This window comes from Hesperophylax consimilis, chromosome 28, assembly GCF_061612785.1.
Source record: "Hesperophylax consimilis isolate HC1 chromosome 28, BYU_Hcon_1.0, whole genome shotgun sequence".
NCBI lineage: Eukaryota > Metazoa > Arthropoda > Insecta > Trichoptera > Limnephilidae > Hesperophylax > Hesperophylax consimilis.
In genome coordinates, this window is record NC_142863.1 from 21,376,184 (window position 1) to 21,388,219 (window position 12,036).

General features: G+C 44.1%; 2 non-coding genes across 2 annotated transcripts; both read left to right on the plus strand.

Annotated features, from left to right (window-relative positions):
* Positions 1-8,284: 8,284 nt before the first annotated feature.
* TRNAG-UCC (transfer RNA glycine (anticodon UCC)) lies at positions 8,285-8,356 on the plus strand. The gene has a single exon. It is a non-coding gene; the product is annotated as a tRNA-Gly (tRNA).
* Positions 8,357-8,656: 300 nt separating this feature from the next.
* Positions 8,657-8,728, plus strand: TRNAG-UCC (transfer RNA glycine (anticodon UCC)). Its single transcript has one exon. It is a non-coding gene; the product is annotated as a tRNA-Gly (tRNA).
* Positions 8,729-12,036: the final 3,308 nt, after the last annotated feature.

The window sequence follows — 12,036 nt, forward strand, 5'->3', positions numbered from 1 at the left end:
CTCTCTGCTCTGCCTTCTACCTCGCTCCGACTTCTGCTTCTACTCGCCTTCTTTCACTCTGACCCCCGCTTCACCCTGGACCACGGACTTGCCTACCCCTTCGGACCAGACCCGGAATCAGCATCAAGGACGCGAAAACAGCACTCGGACCAGCTACAACGGCATCAGAGACGGCCCCGTTCTACCCCTCCACGCCACTGAAGGAAGACATCTTACGCCTCCACAGATTGGGATCACCGGCCCCCTTACAGTCTTGTGTGTCACGCGATTACGTCTGATACATAAGTGGTCCTTCGACGCCGGATCTTTCTGTGGATAAGATGTCACCTTCACTGCGCTCTGGGAAGAACAGCGCTGACGGGGATTCATCGCAGGGAAGCGATGATCCCACACCGACCGGAGCGGCCACAGCCGCGCCCCCCGGACTCCGGCCAACCGCCCCCCTGGCCCCCTCTGATCCCCGAGCGGACCCACTGCCTGGTCCCTCCGGCGCATCACCACCACAGACGCCCCCTGCCGCGGCCGACGTCTCGTCAAGAAGCGAGGCTTCCGGCGAGGACACGCTCCGGCAGGCGCAGCTCGAGCTAAGAGCTGAGAGGCGGCGCACCCAGAAGCTGCAGGACGACCACGCCCGACAGATGGCAGAACTTGTCGCCATGCTGAAGGGCCTTACGCGGACCGCTTCACCTGCAGCCTGGCAACCCGACGGAGCCTATCCCGGAAGCCAGCCATCTAGCGGCCCCGGGCAAGCTCAGAGCTACGCACCCGAGGCGCACACCACTGGCCCACGGGTGGGCCTGCCACAGACTGCGGCCCCCTCTAGCGGCCCCAGTCACAGCCTTGCCTACACAGTGGGGGGAGAGCCCACTGTTCCGCAAGCTACAACACCACGGGTGGGTCTTCCACAGACTGCGGCGCCCCCGAGCGGCCCCAGTTACAGCCTTGCCTACACAGTGGGGGGAGAGCCCACTGTTTGGCAAGCTACAGAACCACGGGTGGAATACCTACCGACGCCGACGCCGGCGCCCCCGGGCGTACCTACTTAGAGCTACGCACCCGAGGCGCACACCACTGGCCCACGGGTGGGCCTGCCACAGACTGCGGCGCCCTCTAGCGGCCCCAGTCACAGCCTTGCCTACACAGTGGGGGGAGAACCCACTGTTCCGCAAGCTACAGCACCACGGGTGGGTCTTCCACAGACTGCGGCGCCCCCGAGCGGCCCCAGTTACAGCCTTACCTACACAGTGGGGGGAGAGCCCACTGTTTGGCAAGCTACAAAACCACGGGTGGAATACCTACCGACGCCGACGCCGGCGCCCCCGGGCGTACCTACTCAGAGCTACGCAGCGGAGGCGCAAACCACTGGCCCACGGGTGGGCCTGCTACAGACTGCAGCGCCCTCTAGCGGATCCAGTCGCAGCCTTGCCTACACAGTGGGGGAAGAGCCCACTGTTCCGCAAGCTACAGAACCACGAGCGAACTACCAACTGACGGCGGCGCCATCTAGCGGCTTCATCCACGGCTTCGGGTATGCAGCGGAGGCGCGAACCACTGCGCCGCAGCTGGATTACAGACCAACGCCAGCGTCCCCGGGCGTACCTACTCAGGGGTACGCAGCGGAGGCGCAAACCACTGGCCCACGGGTGGGCCTGCCACAGACTGCGGCGCCCTCTAGCGGCCCCCGTCACAGCCTTGTTTACGCAGTGGGGGGAGATCCCACTGTTCTGCAAGCTACAGCGCCGTGGCTGAATTTCCAACCGACGCCGACGCCGGCGCCTCCGAGCGTACCTAGTGAGAGCTACGCAGCGGAGGCGCAAACCACTGGCCTTCCGCAGACTGCGGCGCCCCCTTGCGGCCCCGGTCACAGCCTTACGTACACAGTGGGGGGAGAGCCCAGAGAAATGTAAAATTGTTACAATAAATGAACGTCGGAGCTTGGCTGGAGGTATACGGGCAGAGAAGTATTGTGAGAGCTGGTAAAATCATAATTTAATTCGGGCACGATTGTTAGAACCGTGCCAAAACGTAGTGGGAAGCCGTGCCGTGCGCCATGCGCCGTCATAGCGTCACAAATGACCGGTGGTACGCCGTCATTACGTCCCACGGGCACGGTTCTGAGGATCGTGCCCAAACAAAGAAACTACCGGCCGAGCGGCGGTAGACGGCCCGGGGGGCGCCGCGATAGCGTCGCTACACGGCTCACGGATTCCAGGAATCAAAGAGAAAGTGGGCCCGTGTGAGCGTCCGCGCGCCCGCCGGTGGCCTATAAAACGTGCAACATGCCCTCAAAACGTCAGATAACCAGAAACCACCACCAGCTCAACACCTCTCTCTCTGCTCTGCCTTCTACCTCGCTCCGACTTCTGCTTCTACTCGCCTTCTTTCACTCTGACCCCCGCTTCACCCTGGACCACGGACTTGCCTACCCCTTCGGACCAGACCCGGAATCAGCATCAAGGACGCGAAAACAGCACTCGGACCAGCTACAACGGCATCAGAGACGGCCCCGTTCTACCCCTCCACGCCACTGAAGGAAGACATCTTACGCCTCCACAGATTGGGATCACCGGCCCCCTTACAGTCTTGTGTGTCACGCGATTACGTCTGATACACACTCCAAGATTGGTACGATAAATGGCGTATAGACGTGAATCCCTCAAAGAGCGTGGCCGTCTTTTTCTCTCGTAGAAAGGGCGGCCGGGCTCCGCGAGAGGAAATAACGATGTACGGCCAAACTATACCATGGCAAAAATCGGCCAAATATCTTGGAGTTACACTTGACAGACGACTCACATGGACAAAACACATAAATAACACTCTCACAAAAGCTAAAAAAACATCCAACGCCCTTTACCCGTTGCTTCACTCAAACTCAAAAACTTCCATACAAAACAAACTACTCGTCTACAAAACACAAATACGCCCTATCATGTCATACGCCTCACCCATTTGGGGCACTGGAAACACAAAACGTCTTGCCTCATTCCAGAATGTCACACTTAGAAGATATACCAAAAGCCCCTGGTTTGTCCGAAATAGCATTATTAATTCAGGCACGAAAATCCCCCCATTTAAAACACATGTGGTAGAATTAGCCAAATCATTCTATGCGAAACTTCCTATGCACACGAACCCAAGCATAGCATGTCTCGGGCGCTCAAGTCCCGACGACAAACCCACCTATCCATTCCCAGTCTCTATTACCTTCCCCCCTTGATGAGTGGACTCAAATAAAAAATTAAATTGCAACCAGATATACAAAAAATATAGTATAAATTTTACAAACACATTAATTTAAAATAATATACAAAAATCATAATAAAAAAATCTTTTACAAAAAAAATAAAAAATACCTACAGACAAAAAAAAATATATATAAAAATACAAAAAAAATAGTATTACAGTCCTATAAGTTGCTATAGGCAGCCCACTCATCGGGTAGAAAAAACCATCCCCCAGGTACTTTACACCCTCTGTTCACGAGACATGGAGACAATATTCCCCGAACCTCGCAAATGCACAATAGATACCAACCTCATTCGATTCACAACGCACATTCCAAACGGGAACAAACAACATCCCCTATGACGTTCCCTCCACATCTTATGATACATCACCACCTTGTAAAATAACTCCACAAAACTTAACAGTACCCTCCCCCCCTCTCTAACAACCTTCCCCTCGCCGCCCCGCGCTCAACCTTCCCCCCAACCATCCACTTCTCAATCCTCAACAATCCCAACCCCTCAAACCGCCTCCACCACCCAGAGCCAAACCCCTCAGATAATTGTTTCCCATCCCCGCATTCCTCCAATCATGCTAAACAACAAAGCAGGCTGGAGCTCCCTACAAGCCGCATTAATCGACCAAGGAGTCGATTTCTATGCTAAAAACTCAAGCAGGTATATTAACATATTCCCGAAAAACCCTCGCGATCACCACCGCACTACCAGACTTTTAACTACAAGGAATGCAGAATTCCACTCATTCCGCCTCCCCGAGGACAAACCGCTGAAAGCGGTAATCCGCGGCATCCCCAAGGACATAACATGCCAGGAGATCGCCGATCTCCTAGCCCACAATTACCCGGTAAACTCGGTTCATCGGATGAAAACCGGCCCCCAGCACTTAGCCCTCCCGCTCATTTTAGTCAACTTAACAAAAAACGACAGGGCAAAACTTATTTTCACCGAACTAAACACCATCATGAACCTCAGAGTAACAGTCGAGACTCTGAGAAACAGATTGAGCATCGTACAATGCTTCCGATGCCAAAACCACGGTCATAGCTCGGCTTGCTGCAATGCCCGTCCCAGATGCGTTAAATGCGCGGGAGATCATCCCACGCACGAATGCACTAAATCCCCGGACACCCCCGCCAAATGCGCTCTTTGCCAAGGGGCACACACGGCCAACTACAAAGGCTGCCCATCCCGTCCCATCCCCCGCTACGCCCCCAGACAAGACAATTACCGTAGTCAACACCAATGGCGACCCACCGAAAGGGCCTCCTGGCCCCTCCAACACTACGCGGCCAATAGAAAACCGCAGGACCGACCCACCACTACGCACACCACAACCAACCGTTCACGCCCCCCTCCCCTAATGTCCCTACAGACCACCCCACCACCCCCCCACCACCCCCCCACCACCCCAACCCCAAGCTACCACCGACCAAGCCCCTCCCCCAAAATCCACCCCCCCCCCGCGCCCCTCAATACGCATTAGACGCTCTCACCAGAGCAACAGAACAGCTGCAATCATTCATGCAACAATCTCACCTCATGCTATCAAATACCCAAGCATTAATCACCGCACTAATGCAATAAAATCACCATTCATTGTACTAAATAGTCACTCAGACCCATCAATGGCTTGTATAGGTAACGCAACGAAAGAATGAAGCAATAAAAATGCTTAGAATTGATGTATTGGTCTATCTGTGTGAACGTCAAGCGCCGCCCACTAACGCGATAAGGCTCTCTGTCTTGCTTACGCTCACTTATTGTAACTAGTTAGAAGAGAGGCAAGTTTTAACAATACCGTTACGGGGTATACTTACGGGGTGTCCTATTCATTCAGTTCGTAATTTGATTTAAACATACGTGCACCTACATATCGCAAGTGAAATAATTACCAATTTTTGAATTTGAAATAATAAATAGTTTTCATCATTTTTAATTCGAATTAGTAGATTTACAGAGTGTTTTTAAAGTGTGCAAGTGAATATTTATTACGACATCATGGAGTCCTGTTACAAAACGGGACGTGGCAAATCACTGAATGGACAAAGTCGTGAAATTTTATTCCGCGTGTTTAATTATTTTATGCATAATATAAAAAACGGTGGTCAATTTTTAAGCATGACTGACTTATATGATTTGACGTCTAAGGCAACTGGAGTATCGCAGACTAGTATTTGACGTATCGTAACTGGAGTGGCAAAGGAAGCAGAAACACAACCGTCATCATCGTCAACTCAACGACCAACCTTCAGCACACCAGGGAAGAAACGACGCAGACTATCAACCAAATCAGATGTAGATGATTTCGATAAGGAAGTTATTAGAAGATGTGTGTATGATTTTCATTTAGTTCATAAGTCTTTGCCAACGATGAAAAAGATTCATAGAGTTCTGAAAGGGGACATCGACTACGCAGGGTGTATAACTACGTTAAGGAAAGTTGTTCACAATTTGGGTTTTCGATGGAGAAAAACAGAAACAAACCGAAAGTTGCTTATTGAAAAAAATTATATCCGACTTAAACGTACCACATATCTCACTAAATTAGAAGAATATAGGAATGACGGACGTCCAATTGTGTATTCTGATGAAACATACATTCATAGTACACATACAACACCGCGTGCGTGGACTGACAACTCCAATAAAGGAGCTAAAGTTCCTGTGTCTAAAGGCAAACGTCTAATAATACTTCATGCATGCAGTGAAAATGGTTTTGTACCCAACGCACTGTTAACATTTAAATCTGATCAGAGGACTGGCGACTACCATGGTGCTATGAATTCTGCCAATTACAGAAAATGGATCACGGAAAAGGTTTTGCCAAATCTGGAACCAAAATCTGTGCTTATTATAGACAATGCGTCATACCACAATGAAGAATGCGAAAGGATCCCGACATCAAGTTCAAGAAAAGGAGTTATGCTGACCTGGTTGGAAAAGCATGGAATACCGTATCCGATTAAAAACACAATACCAATATTGTATGATATTATTAAGCTCCACAAGATACGAGTCAAGAAATACATTCTGGACCAATTGCTGGAAAAGCATGGTCACTCAGTATTGCGTCTGCCACCATACCACCCGGAGCTGAACCCAATCGAACTCTGTTGGGGAATAATAAAAGGACGCGTAGCTGTCAGGAATGTTACTTTTACGATGGATTCCGTCCAGACTTTACTTGGAGAAGAAGTTGTCGCAATTAATGCCCAGACATTCAAAGACATTTTTAGAAAGGTCAAGGAACAAGAGGATAAATACGAAAAATTATAACCCAAGATCGATACTTACACTGATGAATTCACAATACATCTTGGGGAATCAGATGAAGATACCTCCGTTGGATCATCTTTGGGATCTTCAATCAGTGGGGAAATAAGTGGTATAGGTGAACTTTTAGATGATTCTGACTAATGTGCTAAAGGTCCAGTGGGATAGTTTTTATCGTAAATTATTGATATTATCTCACTGTTCTTAAAAATATTGTTGCTTATATTTTCATTTCATTTATATACTTTTTATCTCCATCATAACTTTATTTATACTATTTTTTTCTCATGTTAAAGTATTTTATCATGTTAATATGTACTGCCTTTATTATTTATGTAAAAGCCCTCTGGGCGCAAAACAAAATAAATAAAGAAACAACTAACAAATTAATGTTCTCCAAAACGAGCTTGAAAATTCTAGGAAACGATAAAATTTTGGAAATGTGGGTTAATTATACTTCTAGGAAATATATCAAATTAACATCAAACATGCTTTGTAAAATAAATATTTCTGGTCAGAATAATAATTATTCCCCGAAAAACAATTAGGTATAAATTCCAATTGCCGTAATTTCCGTGAATTAGGGTCATTATCGATGGAAGTTTGTTATGTACAGCATTCTTACATAAATGACTAAGAATTGTTAGCAATACCATTGTCTTTTTTAAGAATACCTACCCATTTGAATTCAATCCTGAAAATTATCACATTAGTTTAGAAAAAAAAATGATAAACTTCAATATTTCAATAACGATGTCGTAAAACAAAATAAGTTTTATGTGACCGACTTCAACACGCTTTGGCTTAGAGTTCTCAATTGTGAAATAATCATCAATTTTTTTTTTTCAATCTTAAATCGAAACACGCTGTATGTAAGTTTTGCATCTGTGTGAGTACTGTGATGAAGCCAACTTAACTTGCGAGACCTATAACAACTCGCCAACCATTAAACATTCAAGCAGCGTTCTGGAACGCTAACGGAGGTCTTAATAATAGTCTGGGAGAAATTCACCAATTCCTCCTGGATTATAATCTAGACATCCTACTTGTCAACGAAACCTGGCCTCAAACCCAGCCAATCTATAAGTCTACCTAACTATATAATTTATCGTAATGACCGCATCCACACCCGTGGCAATCCTTGTCAAATACACATTGGATCACTGTCTAACCCCATGCCCCTGTACGGAAATTATCGAAGCAACTGCGATCGTAGTAAACACAAAAAACCACGGCCCCATCTAATTTATATCAGTTTATAGCCCGCCAAAAAGAAAATTCTCTCACCTAGACCTTGACAACCTTCTTAAAACTAACATACCTACAGTAAGGCGACCTCAACGCCAAACACGGCACTTGGCACAGTTGGACCGAAAATGCCAAGGGAAAAGTTCTAGCTGAATACGCAGCTACGAGAAACATAAGCGTAGACGCACCCGACACTCCCACCTTATATCGTCGCCGTTCAAGCAAAAGTCACCAACCCCGAAAAGGCAGTTTTGAGTTGAGTTTGCCACCCGATGCATAAAATTATGTTCTTTAATATGCACAAGTCACCGGAGTACTTTAGTTAATAAAATGCTTCGTAAATCCGATTTTTTGAAGTGAAACTTCTTTAGGCGCGTAATGAATTTTCGGGGACGGAGTAAAACCGAGTCACGATCGAAACGAAAATGCGGGTACCCCCACCACCGATTAAAGTTCATTTGATCTAGTCAAAGTTTTGAAGTAACATATAAATGCTTCTTAGCTCATCCCGACAACTGGCGTTGGTGGTGTAATGGTCAGCATAGTTGCCTTCCAAGCAGTTGATCCGAGTTCGATTCTCGGCCATCGCACATTATTTTTTTGTTTTTAACGCCTTTTTCATTCAATATCTTATTTTTTAGTAGGTCAGAACATTTTTTAAAAGAAAATAATATTGCAAAATAATAAAAACACTTATCTCACTGTGATAAAACATTACTCCGCTAGAGCGCGCTTTGCGTTATTGTGTTGGATTAAAATTATTATCTAATCCGTATATTATGATAATTGTATTACATTTATTTAATTAATTTATTTATTTTGATAATATGTAATAATTTTCAAAGTTTTGAAGTAACATATAAATGCTTCTTAGCTCATCCCGACAACTGGCGTTGGTGGTGTAATGGTCAGCATAGTTGCCTTCCAAGCAGTTGATCCGAGTTCGATTCTCGGCCATCGCACATTATTTTTTTGTTTTTAACGCCTTTTTCATTCAATATCTTATTTTTTAGTAGGTCAGAACATTTTTTAAAAGAAAATAATATTGCAAAATAATAAAAACACTTATCTCACTGTGATAAAACATTACTCCGCTAGAGCGCGCTTTGCGTTATTGTGTTGGATTAAAATTATTATCTAATCCGTATATTATGATAATTGTATTACATTTATTTAATTAATTTATTTATTTTGATAATATGTAATAATTTACAGAAAAAAATGGATTTTCGGGGACGGAGTAAAACCGAGTCAGAATCGACACGAAAATGCGGGTACCCCCACCACCGCTCACCGTTCACTGTCCCTCTCTCACCATATGCGCTTGTTGAGGTGGGGGAGCCGCTCACGAACGTTCTCTCTCTTCTCTTCTTTCCTCTCTCTCAGACACCAGCGAACTGCGCCACGCCAAGCATCAGCTGCTTGGTTAGTATACTGCGTCGTGAGTGTAATACGAGTGAAATACGTAATTGATTGTGGTTCATACGGTTAATTTGAAAATAGAGAGAGAGGAATAAATTAAATTTGAAAATAGAGAGAGAGGAATACTAGAAGTTTCACTTCTGTCTTGCGTAGGCTTGACACACCCACTTTTTATTTTTCACTGCATGACTTTCGATAACATCTCAACAAGCATAAGTCTTTATACGCGGATAGACATGTTTGACAGTATAAAGAAATAAATATTTCGTAATAACTTAAACAAGCAAAAGTTTCTAAACTATAGCTGGTGAGTTTTACTTAATTTTCATTTCAGAACTACTCATACTGTCCTGAAACAGGCAAACAAAAACAAGCAGGAATAGTTACTTTAGCTTGTTATAAATAAGATCGGGTTGGTATATACACAATGTCATACACAATTCAAAGGAACTGACAAACCTTGCAGTCATTAGGCTGCTTTACTTTAGCTTAGTGCGTAGCATTCTCGAGAGTGGATCTCAGGTATGGGGGCCAGAGGACACTGTCTACGTACTAATGGTCGAGAAAATACAAATTTTTTTTTTACGATACCTCTATATGAGAAAGTTTGGTTTTTACCCATGGCTGTTTCCAACAGCATTTATCTCGGGAATGCTGAATATCTGCAGCCTTAGTTCCAGACGGGACGTCGCATTATTGTTGATGGCTTACAAGCTTCTGAATGGTTTACTATCAATTCCAGACATTCTGTCAAAAATAGGACTTTTAGTTCTTCCCAGGTCCAGAACTAACTTACCAATGGTGATGCCCCTGGGAAGACTCACTAGGTTAATTAACTCCCTTCCAGCTAACTTGGATATTTTTCATAATATGTCCTACAACGACTTTAAGCGCCAAATATTGTATTTGTTTTAACTGTATAATTATGTATAAATTTTTTTCCATATTTTGTTTACCGCTTTTGCATATGTTTTAACTGTATACTTATGTATAAAATTTTCTTCCATAATTTGTTTACCGCTTTTGCAATGTATTGGTTTTTGTACTGTTTTTGCAAATAAATAAATAAATAAAATATAACAAGCAAAACTCACTACCGCGTGCGCGTAGTGGTTACTTTCCTTTGCTTGCAATTTCAACACAGCACTGATAAAATAAACAAGCAAAAGTAACCATCCAACCATAGAGAGTTCTGATTGACAAATATTTTTCGTTTATGCTCAGTTTCCTCTATGATGTGACGTTTGACGTTGTGATGTTTCTATGCCACTATGCTATTCGCTTCCTGTCACAAGACGCTAACCTGTTATTGAACGTTTAAATACTCGGGGACGTTATTGTTTCGATTGTTTTGTTAATACTTATTGTTATATTAGTATACATCGTAATGCTTTGCAAGATTTGTAATATTGATTTGCCGAACCGGAGTTCTGTAATCTTGCATTACTCGAAATATCACAGTGCATCAAACGCCATTGAGATTGTTGTACCGGTAAGTGTTTATCATAAATAAACTCTTCTATTCAATAATGCAATGAAATTATAACCAAACAGTTACTTTATATTCGTTAACATTGTCTTATGTACCATACGTATTTGGAGGTTATAATTTACTAATTTTATTGCATTTCAGAGTTCTTCAAAATTAAAGGATTAATTAAAGGATCTTAGGAATTCTGGAAAGGCTTATGAAGTAAACAAGAGGGTATTTAGTTCCAAAACCCCCAAAAAAGCCAGCTGCACTAAATGCATATTTAATTGCACCACAAAGTTTTCAGAAGAGAAAAGAGAATTAATATGCTCTGAATACTGGAGTCTGGGTGACTACTGCCGTCAAAAGGATTTTATCCTGACTAACACCAAGGTCGTAGAAATTAAATGCAGGATTGTAAAGCCACCTCTGAAGAAACGTGCTAATGCAAAGCACTACCATTTCTTCAAAGATGGCAGAGAAGAAAGGCTGAGCTTGCCGAGATTTTTTTTTGAAAACCTTGTACAACAATTTAAATGTATTTAATGGCCCAGATCAGAGGGGGAAGCATGTTCTAGGAAACAAGATGCCTAACAGCTTAGTTAAACTGATCAAAGGACATATTGAAAAATTTCCTGTTACAGAGTCACATTACGTGAGGAAATCATCAGGCCGGCAATACTTAGACAGCAAATTGTCGATATCCAAAATGTTTGCACTGTTTATAGATTACTGCAGAGAAAAGGATGTTGTACCGCCCAGCATCACATCTTACAAAAGGATATTTGGCAAGCATTACAATTACTCCTTTTTCAGGCCAAGAAAATACCAGTGTGCTCTATGTACAAAATATAATTCAATGAAGGATGTTGATGAGAAAAAAATTGGAGCAAAGCTACTTGGACGCCAAAAACAGAGAAAAAGAAGCAAACGCCGACAAAGCTCTCGACAAAGAAAGGGCAACTCGGGACAACACTTTTGCCACGGTGACCTTTGATTTGCAAAGTGTTTTACAAATCCCGAGTAGCGATGTTTCACCTCTGGGGCCTTAGCATGAGAATCGATTGAACTTAAGGCTCGTTCGCATTGGTCGAGTAGTTTAGTCAAGTAGCTCGCTACTCGCCATTTGACTGACCAAAAAGCGTTCGCATTGGTCGAGTAGATTTCACGAGTGAAGTGTCAAATTGTAAGATGAACGGGCTGCAACGCAACAAAGTAAATAGGCTAATTAAGCTGATTGTAATGGATATTTTAGAAGAGGTGGAGGAAGAAATTAGTGAGACGAAAGTGAAAAAACTATGGATACGAAAATGGATTAATAGAAGAGATGCATTAGGAGCTACAAATTCTCTTCTGAAGGAAATGGCATTTGAAGAT